Source organism: Phasianus colchicus, chromosome 2 (genome assembly GCF_987193195.1).
Source record: "Phasianus colchicus chromosome 2, bPhaCol1.hap1.1, whole genome shotgun sequence".
In the NCBI taxonomy this organism is placed as follows: Eukaryota; Metazoa; Chordata; class Aves; order Galliformes; family Phasianidae; genus Phasianus; species Phasianus colchicus.
This window is the reverse complement of record NC_143437.1, coordinates 43,197,985-43,211,545: the sequence shown is the minus strand read 5'-3', so window position 1 is coordinate 43,211,545 and position 13,561 is coordinate 43,197,985. Positions and strand designations below refer to the sequence as shown.

General features: G+C 37.5%; 1 long non-coding RNA gene across 1 annotated transcript in view; it reads right to left on the bottom strand.

The window, feature by feature from the left end:
• The window catches only part of LOC116243079 (uncharacterized), a 46,963-nt gene extending 36,837 nt beyond the window's left edge, over positions 1-10,126 (bottom strand). Inside the window, exon 1 of the long non-coding RNA XR_004169875.2 lies at positions 9,856-10,126. This is a non-coding gene — a long non-coding RNA (uncharacterized LOC116243079). The remainder of the gene's footprint in view (positions 1-9,855) is intronic.
• Positions 10,127-13,561: the final 3,435 nt, after the last annotated feature.

The following is a 13,561-nucleotide window of genomic DNA, read 5'->3' as shown; positions in this document are numbered from 1 at the left end:
TTCTTTCTTGAAAACAAAGATTCTGAATGCGTTACTCCCTAGAGGAAACCTCCAGCAGCAACTGAACACTCAAATCTAAATGGATTTCATTAATGGAAAAGTGATAGTAATAATCAAATCTTTAGCTCCAAGACTGAAAAACAGGTTAAAAGTAAACAGGGTATAACACACTGAGATCCAAGATTAGATTGTGTTTAGAAGAAGCTTCCTTGACAGGTCTTAAACCCTTGCCTTGGTTTAGGCAAGGATCTTCGAGAAGTTACTTAACACTGAAAACTCATTATGATACTCAACTACCATAACTATCTTACACATTGTAAAAAGCCCTGGCACAGTAACTAGCAAGGTAAAAGGTGGCTCATTGAAGTTGATATCCCAAACCTTTAGATAGTGTTTATGGCTTGCCTTAGCCAAGGAGAAGGGGAACAAATACTCTGCCACGTCTAGGTGCAGCAGCTTCTCACTGAGCCCTTTCCCAAATCACCAACTCTATGGCAGCAAAGCAGGGCACACAGCAGTGCCTCCACTGCTCCAGTTTAACAGCTTGGCACAGACTCCAGCCAGTCCTCACTGGGCTGCATAGGATAGACATCAAGACAAATGGTGCTACAGACCCAAACACAGCTCTTGGGATCTAGGAAGAAATCTGAGAATTAAATGAGTTATCTCCGTGTTGAACCATTCTCTTCACGTTTCAGAGCATCACTTGGTCTTACACACAAGATTTACTCCAAGTCAAGGGTGTTCCCATCCCTTCCATGTTTTCACACAAAATACCGTTAGGAAAACTGAACACACATGGCACAGTTGAGTCAACCTCATATTGGCAGTCTTTCTTGAAGTGTATTGCACAATAACCTTTTGAGTTAGACATTTTGTATATATATATACTTTTGAGTTAGACCTTTATATAATCCCCACCCTACAAGACTGTAATACTCGTCTAAAACAAGTAAAGCCTACTCTTCAGGCTCTCCCCATTTAGATCAGCTCACCTACAGAGAATGCTTACACTTCATATCCTTTATACAACCCCCTCCCTTAAGTTCCTTGAAGTGAAATTAGCTGTTTACTTATTAGAAAATTTGGCAACTTCTCTCTGATTCAAGCAGGCATTGTATTTGCAATTTCATTTATGAGGTTGCCATTTCACAATTATCACACAAGCTTTTATTTATATTTTTCTCCCCAACAAATTATTTTCAAATGGGTGACATTATCAGAGGAGAATCCATTCCGTCTGGAGTGTGTATTACTTAAATCAAAAGGTTCATCTGAAGTTGAATAAATGAATTGGTGAAGCATCTAGGACTGTACCAATGCTTCCAAGTTGTTCACAGGGGAGCAGAAAAGACACAGCAAGAAACTAGAGAACAGTAGAGAAAAAACTTGCAACAATTTCAGAAAGGAATAAAATAGGGATTTCTGGTATCTTGGTGCTGATCTGGGCTATACAACTTGATCATATCACAATCTGACATCACTGTCTAATCAGTGAAGGAATGACCCAGCACCTGCATGCTGTGAGAGAGGGTGAAGTTACAATTAACACCTGTCAGAACACCATTTTGCACTTGAAATACCATTTCACCTAAAGAGTCAACATGAGCTCGTTTTGATAAAGCCAAGCTTCAAAGATGAAACTATTCATTCATTCATGTATTAGCTCAATCTGTATTTTGATTATAAGTTGGCTAGCTTAGAACCAATAATTTACAAAGATAACAATTGCTCAGCTTGAAGGCCTCTCTTTCAGCTTAGCTCTTGAATAGAACTAAAATTAAAGACTTTAGAAAATTTGCTGAAGTGCATATTCTTAAGTGCTAGCCAAGCCCGCACTATGTGCTTCTCTAGTTCTGCATGAAAATGTAGGACTGAGGCACATAAGCTTTATAAATGCACCTGTACTTTCCAAACCCTCTTTTGCATATTTTTTAGTGATAAACAATTGTTCATGTTCATCTGTAACAGAAACGGCTCCTTATTATCATATCTGAACCTTGCTCTTGAAGTACCTCAGGATCCCAGAGCCCTCACCCAGCATCCTGTTCACTTCATTGTGTAGCTTGCTGAAGCTCCAACCAAGGGCAACTAAGCAAAAAAACTTCAGCTGAGCTGATTGCAAAGCAAAAGAACATAACTAGTGCACTGGCACTTAGATATTAATTAGACAGGACTGAAACATGGAAACATTTAAAATAAATGTTCTTGGTGATATTATTAAATTTTAAGTGTTACGCGTACTAAATCATTTTTCAGCCTGTTAAATAGCTTTTCTTCTGTGGTCTAGGAGATGTATAATTAAAATATATTTCTAGCCTTCAATGATTAATAATTAAATAGCTTGACTAACATTTAGATGGTAAAAGTACAAAAGTCCTTTGAAAAAGCCTAGCTTTTTTTTTTTTTTTTTTAAGAACACGATAAGTCATTTCTATTAGTGCTTTTCTAATTATAATTTATTTTAAAATGACACATACCAATTTATTTAAACCCCTCTAATGTCTGGTGTAAGGAAAAGATTTCTATCTTTTTCTTCTAAGTTTATGAATATATCACTCAAATATTTTCTCCTTTTCATTGACAAGCTAGGTCCAAGTTGCAGTCAAATAAATATGAGAAACTCACTGGAATTTTTATATTTATGTCTTTGATGTTCATAATGAATATCAGTCAAAACAGACTTCTAATAACAGTTAGCACTTCTCCCTACAGATTCCAATCTATAGCTGTTACCATTTTGTATACTTTATAAATACATCCCATATCAAGGAAATCAAGTGAACAGGCAAAGAGCAAACAAAGTTGCAAAGTCAGGAAGAGAGCCTGCAGCAGCGCTGCCTGTTTGAATAGGAGGCATGGATGCAGGGCACCCAGCACACAGGGGCCACAGAAGTCTTCTCTGTAGTACAAGCCACACAGGTGAATGTCACTACTATTTGTGTCGTGGGGAAAAACAAACATATCACTATTCTGTCTTGACACAAATTTTTATATGTACACATATAATCAATTGTATAACATCTCTGAAATTGCAAGATACATAAAAACAAGCCAGTGGATGGTGTGATCCTCAATAGCTGCAGCACGTAATCATGTGGCATAGCAGCTGAGGAGGTTGAGCATTACACTCCTAGCTTTAGGGCCTGAATGGAAGCAAGGGGCACAGGTAAGACTCAGGAAGCAATGAGAAAATAGTGCTCAGCATCACAGTCTGGCACACGGCAAGATTATTGTAGTTGTTAGAGAAATTTTAAGGAGAATTGCAAGCAGGCATTGAAAGAGAGCAACAGGGCCATTTCAGTGGTGGAGGAGCACCTGCAGTAGCAGAAGACAGCATGGAAGGACTTGTTCAAGAGCATAAAAAAAAAAAAGTCGAAGGAACCAGCCATGACCAGTGCCAGGTACTTATTGATGATAAGAGGCCAAGCTCTCAGTGCTACAAACAAGGATAGTTAGGCCTTAAGAGAAGCAATACTGCTTTTGTTTGATGTGAGATGGAGAGAAGAAGAGTGGTGAAAAAACAATGTGCAATAAATATAATTACTGCAGCATATCTGCTGTGTCCTCAGTAGAAGGGAAGAAGTGTATCCTTGGAAATAGCTTGAAGTAGAAAAGGTAGAGCAACACAGGGGAAAAAAAGCAAGCAAGTTTTTCTGGGGAAATAAGGATCAAGATAAGTGACTATACACAGGAGTACCGATGTCAGCATAAAGAGAGACAGAGAAAGAAAATGCAGTTCTGTGGTAACTTTCTTATCCCTCTTTTTCCTTGCTCTTCAAATTACTGCAGCACTGGAATTTCAGTAAGTGTATACAGCAACGCTGCAGAGGCACTGCCGCTTTAGAACAGACTTTTCTGGAGCTTTTCCCCCACATCCTCTGAAGGAATACAAAACAAGTCAACAGATGAATAATACAATTAACAGCAATTAATTGTGTTAAAATTCACTAAGATATGCGGAGAATTTTACCAGATTTTTCTTATGAATTTTGGGGTAAGTTTTTAGAAAACACCGTGGCCTCTGGGCAGAAGCAGGCTGGAATTTGTGTATTAACTGTACGTACTTTGTACACTGTTCAAATGAGCTTCAGGGATTAGATGGACATGGAGTCCAGAAAAGTAGATGAACATTTTGTTCAAAGCATATGGAGTTCTTAAAGCATTTGTTTTAATAAACTCCCATCCAGAAATCAATTATGCACCATGTTTAAATAAAAGTGTGCCACTTGTTCCACTTAAAGTGAAATATGAGCAGGTGGAAGAGTCCACTGCTTTTTTTCCCCTGAAAAACACAAGTGACAAGTCAGCAGCAATACACTACAGACTTTACTACAGCTGTCAATTACTCAGGTTGATTTGATGCAAAAGCTAAAATATTTCTCCTGTTAGCTAATTAGGATTGAAACATGTTTCTTCTCCTGCTTTGTTTAGAAATATTGTGACAGAAGCATTGGATAGTTTTATTACAAATAGCAGAAAACCCAAAAAGGAAGGTATTTCATTCACTTCCAAGGAGTAGCCTCCTTGATTGTTCAAGTATTTTAACATCCAAATTAAATATCCTTTATTATTGCCTTCAATATAATCTTGAAATATAATTAAAACCCAAGTATAATATAATTGAGAACTCTGTAATACACCCAAACTTCCCAGATTAGCCCAGATCTTATCCATACCCTCAGACACTTGCAGTTATTATTCTACATTAAATCCAGGCATCAAGACCTGCAAACTTAAGCAGATAGATTTCCTTTGAAACCATGTCAAGAATTTTCTTTTCTGCCATGAGTATGAGAAAGTTCCCAATGAGACAAAGATACCAAAAAACCTAACTTCTGCATGTGCAAACACCAACCTCTGCAGAAAATTAGAGTGATTCTATAGTAAAATCAAGCAATGTATTTAAATGTAGAAGTGAAAGTAGTGTCTTCCTTGCTCCGTTCCTCAGAAGTCTTGAAAGATTTGCCTGCACACCCTGCCCTGTGTAGATACATCCAGGCCAGCTTAAGCTCTTCTAGCAGGACAGTTACCTTAATATTTAGCTTATGCTCGTCTTCATTTGCAAGAAATTAAGCGATATTCAGTCAAAGAAAGGTAGAACTGTTACCGAAGATCCAGATCCAAACATAAACTTCGGCATCCCAAAAAGCATGTAAATTGTCATTCTCAGTTAAATCACAGGTCCATCTAACCCAGTACTTTGTCACCAACTGTGGTCACAAGCAGATGGCTGGGAAGAAGTAGAAGAAAGGTACTATGCCTCCCTCCACATGTCTATGAAGCACAGTATCCTCTTCTGCCTTCCCACAACTCATGATTTTATTCCTCCTCAGCCACATGTGGTGTTTACATATTTGTCATCCTTAAACAGTTTCCACCTTATGGAAATTATGTTCTGGTTTTTACTGATTAAAAACGCTTTCATCCGTACTCATTTCTAGATAAGTACATCTATTTAATAGTAAGCAGATTTCCCATATTTCTTCTCTTACTCAAAGGAGCTCAATGCCAACCATGGTATTTATTAACCACAGCATTTATTAAACCATGCCAACCCTTTGAGGCTTTTGCATTCTGCTCTTTAAGTGACCTTTATCTCTCTTCATCATAGGAGAGTGATTTAATGCAATGAGTACAAAAACCAGGTTCTTGGACCTTTCATATCAGTCTGTGCCACATAAGATCCAAAAAGGGAGACACTTCAAAATAATTACTGTCGCTTAAATTAGTATTTTCTTTCATTTTCAGCAAATACAATCATCTACTCCAGACTTCAGAACATTAATTTCTCCAGTTTCTCCAATTTCCAATAAGAAGAATCCCCATCAAGCTTAAAGATGAGTACAGAAAACTACAAGACTGTAATTATACTCACTCCCATGTCAATAATAAGAACTTCTAAGGACAGAGGGATACCAAGAGAGAACAGGAGGAACAGCCACAACTTGTGAATGGTGCCTTAAAGCAGCAGTTTGTAGTGTAATACAAATATTATTTATTAATTACTCTGCCTGTGAAGCTTTGCTTTTGTCCCCATAATACCTTTAAACTAGCAACTAAATCACCATCACAAGGTATTTCTTTAACTTGGCAATTGCCAGTTTTACTACATGCTACTCATTTCAATGACATGTAAAGGCATATGCTGCTTAGCCTTAAGATGCTAAGGCATACGTGCCTACATAAATGATTAGCATTACAATTCTGACATTTTATGCTAGACATAGTGAGAACACTACAGTGGCATTATTTATAAAGGAAATTTGGACATTTTTAATGGAATTCATGGGGCCTGTTTATATATACATTAGAGAATAAAGTTTTACAAAGGGAAGAAAAAAAATAGTAAGTTGAAACTTCCAGTCCGCGTCAAAAATGAAATTGTTTTCATGCAGATGTTGCCTGCTGGGAGTTTTAATTAAGTGCCTTAGGGGGTATCCACAGCATATATACTGCTCTTCTCAGCCAGATTGCCCCCAACATTTCCATACTTAACAAGTTTATGACCTCTATGAAGTGTGGGATTTTATTCCTGTTGGAAATGTCCACACACATAAGGGAGTAAAAAACAAAATTACAATTTATCAACACACTGTAGCTGAATAGCCAAATATTTTAGCTGACAACAAGCAGTTCATGGAATATTTTCATTTTTCTGGAGAGAGTTTGAATTTTTTTTTAGAAAGCAAGTACTTTTCACACACACACACACACACACAAAAGTAATAGTCAAAAATAATTAAAATCAAATAGAATTAGACAAATATATTCAGGTCACACGCACAAAAGTTTTCCCTATCCCAGAGAGCATCCATGGGTTTTATAACAATATCTGTGGGCTAGGGGCAGGGAAATCACTCCTCTGGTTGTCAGATCTTTGGAAGAAGGGAGGCAGGGGGGAAATGGACACCACTGAAGTCCTACTTAAAACTTCAGTATCAGTTTTGGGTGTGTAGCAGTCCTTTCTGGCTTGGCAAATATTACTCCCAGTGAAGTTACAGTCAATAACCATATACAGGTATCTGCACGTTTATCTTCTCTCATAGCGAAAGCATCATCACTCTTCTTTCCCCCACTGTTCTGTGACCTCATTGTACAGTTTAGTAATCAGGTGGCATAGACAATTGCTCTAACTACTTCAGAATCCTACATTCAGAATTGTCAGAAACAGAATTTTGACTAGTTCCATATGCCACTGCCAATACTTCAACTGACTCTAGACATAATGTCAGCTTTTATTCAGCATCTACGCAATACAAAAGTGACAGCTGAAATACATGAATCTCACCATAAAAACAACTTCATCTTCGTTTGAGGATTCATTTCAGGGAAAATTTTGAGTCTAGTTCTAAAACACTTTTATGCAAACATAGGTGCCTTATCAAAGAATAACAGTTTCCAGATACAACTTTACTATCCTTCTCTTTTCACCCCTTCGGTGTAACCAGTAGTCTCCAGCAGGCTGTCTCATTTTTCCAGCCCTTGTTTTTTTTTTTAGAGAAAGCCTGTAAGAAGACAGGCAAGAAATCTACTTGGAGTATTCTCAATAAATACTTAATGTGTTTCATCTCACATCCAGTGTGCTCTGGTCACAGGAGTTAATAAAGGAAGTTTGCAAAAGGAAGTTAAGCATGGTGAAGGGTGGCACAGCCTTGGCAGCCTTAGTAGTTCCCCCTGTGGTTGCCTGAGGATGATATAAATACGTTGAAAGTGCCCTTATTTCCAAATGTACTTTGACTTTGCATCAAATAGCAACACTACTTAAAATAATAGCATGACTGTTTTTCAAATAGATGCTTTTCATATTAACATAGAACTAGAGTGAAGCACAGCACACATCTCTAAATAAATTGTACTTCATATTAAACAACAGTTGTTAGCTTGCTTAACAGCCCTTTGCCATTAAGTACATTGATTACTACTTTCCAGGCACAGGACATGGTAATATTTTCATCCTTGTTTATCTTAACCCACATTGCTTGTAGATCCTGAAAAGCATAGAGTGAACAGGATGATCTAGAGGTTCTGTAGCCTTATGTTTCTCTGAATAGCTTTAAACTATTCTATCACATTATTTTCTAAATTCTGACATTCCCAACACCTATTTTTCTTCTTTTCTTACAAATGTGAATAGAAAGAAAATAAACCAATTGCCAAATACTGTAGATACTCAGGTGCTTTTACTACTTTAGTAGAGTTCTGGAAAAACATAGCTGTGCTTAGAAGGCCTGTCTTCCCTCTGCACACAAGCAACGTTCACTAAAGGCAACGTTTAAGACAGACTATGAGAACGTGGAAACTTCTGTCAGCAGTGAAGAAAGTCTATTAACTGCCTTTGGTTTTACACTGATAGATTCTGTAGATGTCAGTGTAGATGGGTAGGATTATACTTGTGCTCATTTGCATGGTACAGAAATCAGATCTTAACTTAGATTTACAAAAAGAGTGAATAAAGCAGCTTATGCTGCTTACCACCCAGGGATAGTATCAGCAACACTATGTATCAAAAGATATTGCCTTGTCAACACAAACTAAGTCTTCATTCCCAATTACTGGGTAAACAAACCATATTGTCAGTGCTCACCAGAATTGCCATTGCAGTTTCATAGAAGCAGGGAGGAATTATGGAATTCCACATACACAGGCAAAAATGTAATCTGTCAGCATCAACCCCTCTCACAAAAGAGCTCTCCTGAACATCTCTGCAGATGAGAGTCTCAAAAAAGTCTTGTAGAGGTGCTAGACAACTACCAATATCACACAACATAATGCTGTAATGCCATGGAAAGTGCAGCCATGACAGCAGAGTAGCAAAGCCCTAGGCTGCAGCAAGTGAGGATATGCTCAAATGCAGCAGCAGCCATAGACACAGAAATAAAGGAAAAAAAAAAGACTGCTTAGACCTGGAAGGCCTCACATATGCAGGGATCTCCAGCAAAATACTGTTGCCTCTACTGTCAACTCATTTAAGGGTTGGGAAGGGGTAGATTCTGGCTCCACCCCTTCTGATCACTCCAGCATATTGCATGCACCTGAGCTTCACTAGATTGGCCCTGCCTTGCCACCAGGAGCTCAATCACTGCTTCAAACTATGACTTAGTATTTCTGCCACACATAATGAGTTTATAAAAGAGATATTTTTCTCTGAAGCTCAATTTCCATTCAATGTTATTCATAAGTTCACCTAGACGTGCTTATTAAAAAAAAAAAAAAAAAAAAGCATTACCCACTTCCCTGTATTCAACAGCCTAAAATAGCACCAGGAGTCTACTTCAAGAGGTTCTTCATCTGTTTGACAGCCCTTAAAGAGTTACTCAACTGCCCAAAGATGACTATAGTAGCAAGTAAGGACCAAAATATGCAGATAGCTGACAACATATGATGAAAAAAACAGTGCAAGTAACTCTGAATCACTACACATCAAACTGGATATGACTCACAACCATAAAATGACACAATTCCACTTCCCCACAGCATATCCCAACATCTAACCTCAAAGAAAAGAAAGTAGTTAAATACAAACCAAAAAAAGAGAAAACAGGTTTTGTCCACTTTTTGTGAGCTTGTACTTTCCTCTGAAGTATAAACTCCTGTTTCTCTGCTCTTATCACTTCCTGCCACCCTTCTTCCATTACGCAAACTGAAGCAAGCTACACCTTGTCTATACAGGCTTTCTTTTTCTTACTTGTGCCTTCTCTGTATAGGAAAAAAGTGTACCTATTCTAAAGAACAGCTTTATGCCCAGAATTTATATTACTTCAGCTATTAGCTAGCCATGGATGCTCTCATTAACACAACTCACCCTTGACAAATGTACATTTTCCTCATTATATTTTTGTGGGAATAGCATACCTCCACAAAAAGTTCTTCTCCAGCTTGATCCCATCTTACAGCAAGATCACATCTACCAGACACACTTCAAGGGAAACTATTATAGCAGTCTCACATACGTACAACATAGGCCTAATATCAGGACACACCAAATGCAACCACACTGCTCTTCATCTATGTTATGGTCTTCTCCAGCAGCTGCTGCCATTTTATCTGACACAGCTGTAGCTAAAGGAAGCTTCACTAGGGCAGGCCCAGGCAGGGCAACTCCAGCAGTTAATCAGGAAAATTGTCTGCTGGTGTGACCTCTGAAAAGGGAGGAGGAAGGAGAGAGCATGTGAGGGTAGGACCAATAGAGAAGGAATCATTTGTAGATGACGAGGAGATGTAGAACATAAGTTTAAAACTTCAAATAGAGGTGGGGAGAAAGGAGGCCAAAGGTAGAAGAGCAGGGAGGATGAGGAGACAACTCATAGGCCTTGAAAGTCTTACCAAACCATGTGTTTTCTGTCCACAGCTTCTTAAAACCCTTCAACACTTAGCCTTTCCTGAAATACCACTACTGCTCCCCTAACACTGTTCCTCTGCATTATACCAGTACCTTACCTGCCCACCTGTAAGTCCTGAAATGCCTAGACTGCAATTCAGATTCCAAGATGGCTAAACAGGCTCTGGTTCATAGGATCCTGAAAAATATACAGCATTATTTCTGAATTCTGTGTAGTATTTCCTAGTTGAAACATTATCTCGAAATACTGCACCTAAGAAAAGAAGAAAAGAGATTAGCATGGTGGAGATTTTAGACACTTGAATCTGCTCTGATTAAACAAATGATCCAGTATAGACATAAAATTTACTGGAAGAAGAAATATCACTGGCTTTTACCTGTGGAACCTAATTTGAAGAAAGTAGAATGGAAACAATTACAGATCTTGAGAATGAAACACCTGCTGACAGAGTGGAGGAAAACAATGAAGAGATACTAGTTTAAAGATGCTGTCCTGAGTCTTGCATTCCAAGAATTGTGGGGGAAAAAAAAAAAAAAAAAAAAAAAAAATCTGACTACTACAAGTATCAGGCAAAGTCTGTGCTCATAGATTCAGTTCTTTTTTGTGTGTGTTTGTTTGTTTGTTTGTATTTTAAGGCAGAAATCTCCCTTTTGAAGAAAGACTAAGAGACCTTGGGCTCTTCAGTCTGGAGAAGAGAAGCTCCCTGAGATCTCAGTGTGGGAGTCAATTCAACAATGGCAGACTCTTTTCAATGGCATGCAACAGTAGAAAAAAGGGGCAACCAACAGAAATTGGAACTCATGAAGTTCCCTATAAACATGAGGAAAAGTTTCTTTATTTTGATGGTGAAAGAGCAGTGGAACAAGCTGCCCAGACAGGTAGTGGAGTCTCCTTCTATGGAGATATGGAAGACCCATCTGGGTGCTTTCCTGCTCAACCTACTGTAGGATACCTGCTTTAGCAAGGGATTGGACTAGATGATCTCCAGAGGTCCTTTCCAACTCCTGAGATTCTGTGATTCTATATTTTGAATTATTATGAAATTTTATATCCCATCAGAAGTCAGTGGACGAGATTTTTTAAAAAAATCTATTCCTCAACAAAAATAGGCAAGTGTTTAAGGCATGTTAGCGTAGTTATACCCACATTAAAAAATGCATCACTGCTTTGTCAAATAGCTCACATTATCTTAATGACTAGATTCTTACTGCATACACAGGCATCTCTACATATTCTATTTCAAATTCACTAAGGTAACTATGACTAATTTTATCATGTTTCGGTTATTTTTCTTCCTGATAACAAAAATGACTGTTAATTACAAAATCTTATTAAATTACAATATCTTATTACCACCTAGTTCTCACATTTGGTTTATTGGAAAAAAATTAAAGAGACTGAATATTTCAACTGTTCTAGGTTAAATAATTTAATCACTTTGGATAATGGCTTAATTAACTAGATAAACAACATGGAAGAAATACATGCAATGCTTTCATTGTATGTCGTGTCCAAATTTTGTAGCAGCTTTCAACAAGTAACCCATTATTTTCTCCTTTGAGAGCAGTGTTGTGCTAGACTCTCACTCGTATGAAGTACATCACTGTAAGATAATGGAGAAGAGTAAGCTTTTTTTGCCCCCTGATGCAATTTGCCATCCCAGAAGTAACCTTTATTTTCTTTATGAACAGGAAACAAACATTTCCTGACCAAGAGAGTATAATTGCAGAGTTGAGAAACCACTCATGGCATTGTATAAATATAAGCACTATATAACACAAAATTTGTAAAAAAACCCTTCCTAGATGGATACAAAATGGATACCCGTTGATAATCCTACATCAAACAAAGGTGACTTTCTTCCCTTTTTAATGAATCCTGCCAGAGTGACCGTCCTCATTCCAAAGTCCTCTGTGTGAGATTCTGCCCTTGGAAACCACTGTTCTCTTCATTTTCATATGTGTTTTTTGTTGTTGTTGTTGTTGTTAAAATATACAATATGGCAGCAACCACAGACTGCATCATTTGGCCTGTGATAACTAAACTTGAAAATGAAATCATCGTACTGTTATCATCGGCACATTTGGTGAGAGCTTTGTCAGTTAAAGTGTTTTTGTTTGCAAGGCAAACTGTCCATGGTTGTTTTTGTATTCTCGTGAGTACTCAGAAGCCATACTCCCTTGTATAACTCAAATGATGTTTCACCTAGAGGACACAGTCTTCTCCCCTCCATCAAAGTTCATGATGGAAACCTCTTGGAAAGTAATTCCTTTTTTGAAGTTGGTGAAGAAAACTAGACAGACGTGCTCCTAAGACTTACAGTTGCATTTCAGAAAACTGTTCTGACTGTGTAACAGTGAAGGAAGTGAAACAAATGATGAGGCAAGCCACAGAGGGTGAAGATCTACTCTATATTTTTAAGATTTTAAGAACAAGATAGGCTGGTAATGGGGTCAGTTAAGTTTCATGAGCACTCGTTCAGGTTTATGTTTATATGATTCAGGCACCTGATTCACTATTTTTGATTTAAAATCTTTGTGAATTTAAGCATGTTGAATAAAGACAGTTTGCCCTATGAGAACAGAACGGGAAAAGGAAAAAAACTGCCTATATTAAGGCTGCATCATCATCACCACTGTGCAAATAAACTTGGCTTTAAAATGTTATTCTTCTTTCAGTATGATTACTCATTTTATGAATAGAACAGAAATAAGATAACATTTACATAGCATGTATGTGATTTATATACTTATATTTATATATTTATATTTCAGGATGCAGGAAAACAATACACCTAAGAAGAAAACAATAATTTCGCAACTAAACTGCAATATCTTTGTTTAACATGATCTCCAACAGTACCCTGCATTAGTTCTGCTCTCCTTTGATATAGTGAAAGAAATATTCTATTTTAAGAGCCTTGTGAAAACCTACTGTAATCTTGAGAGTTCACTAGTAGAAAGCATTGATCATACAGGCAAATAGCAACATAACAAAAGATACTTTATAAGACGTTCAAGCATATGCAGATGAAAAAAAGAAACATCGTTTACATTTTGCAGTAAGTTGGTATCCTGGAAATAGCACCTGTATTACAAATAGTATTATAAACACCATAAACACAGGAGGAAAAGAGCATGCCACATCCACATTCACATCAGAGGTGGCTTTTAGTTCCTTGATTCACCATTAAGGTAAAGAAAAGTTGGCTAGAATAC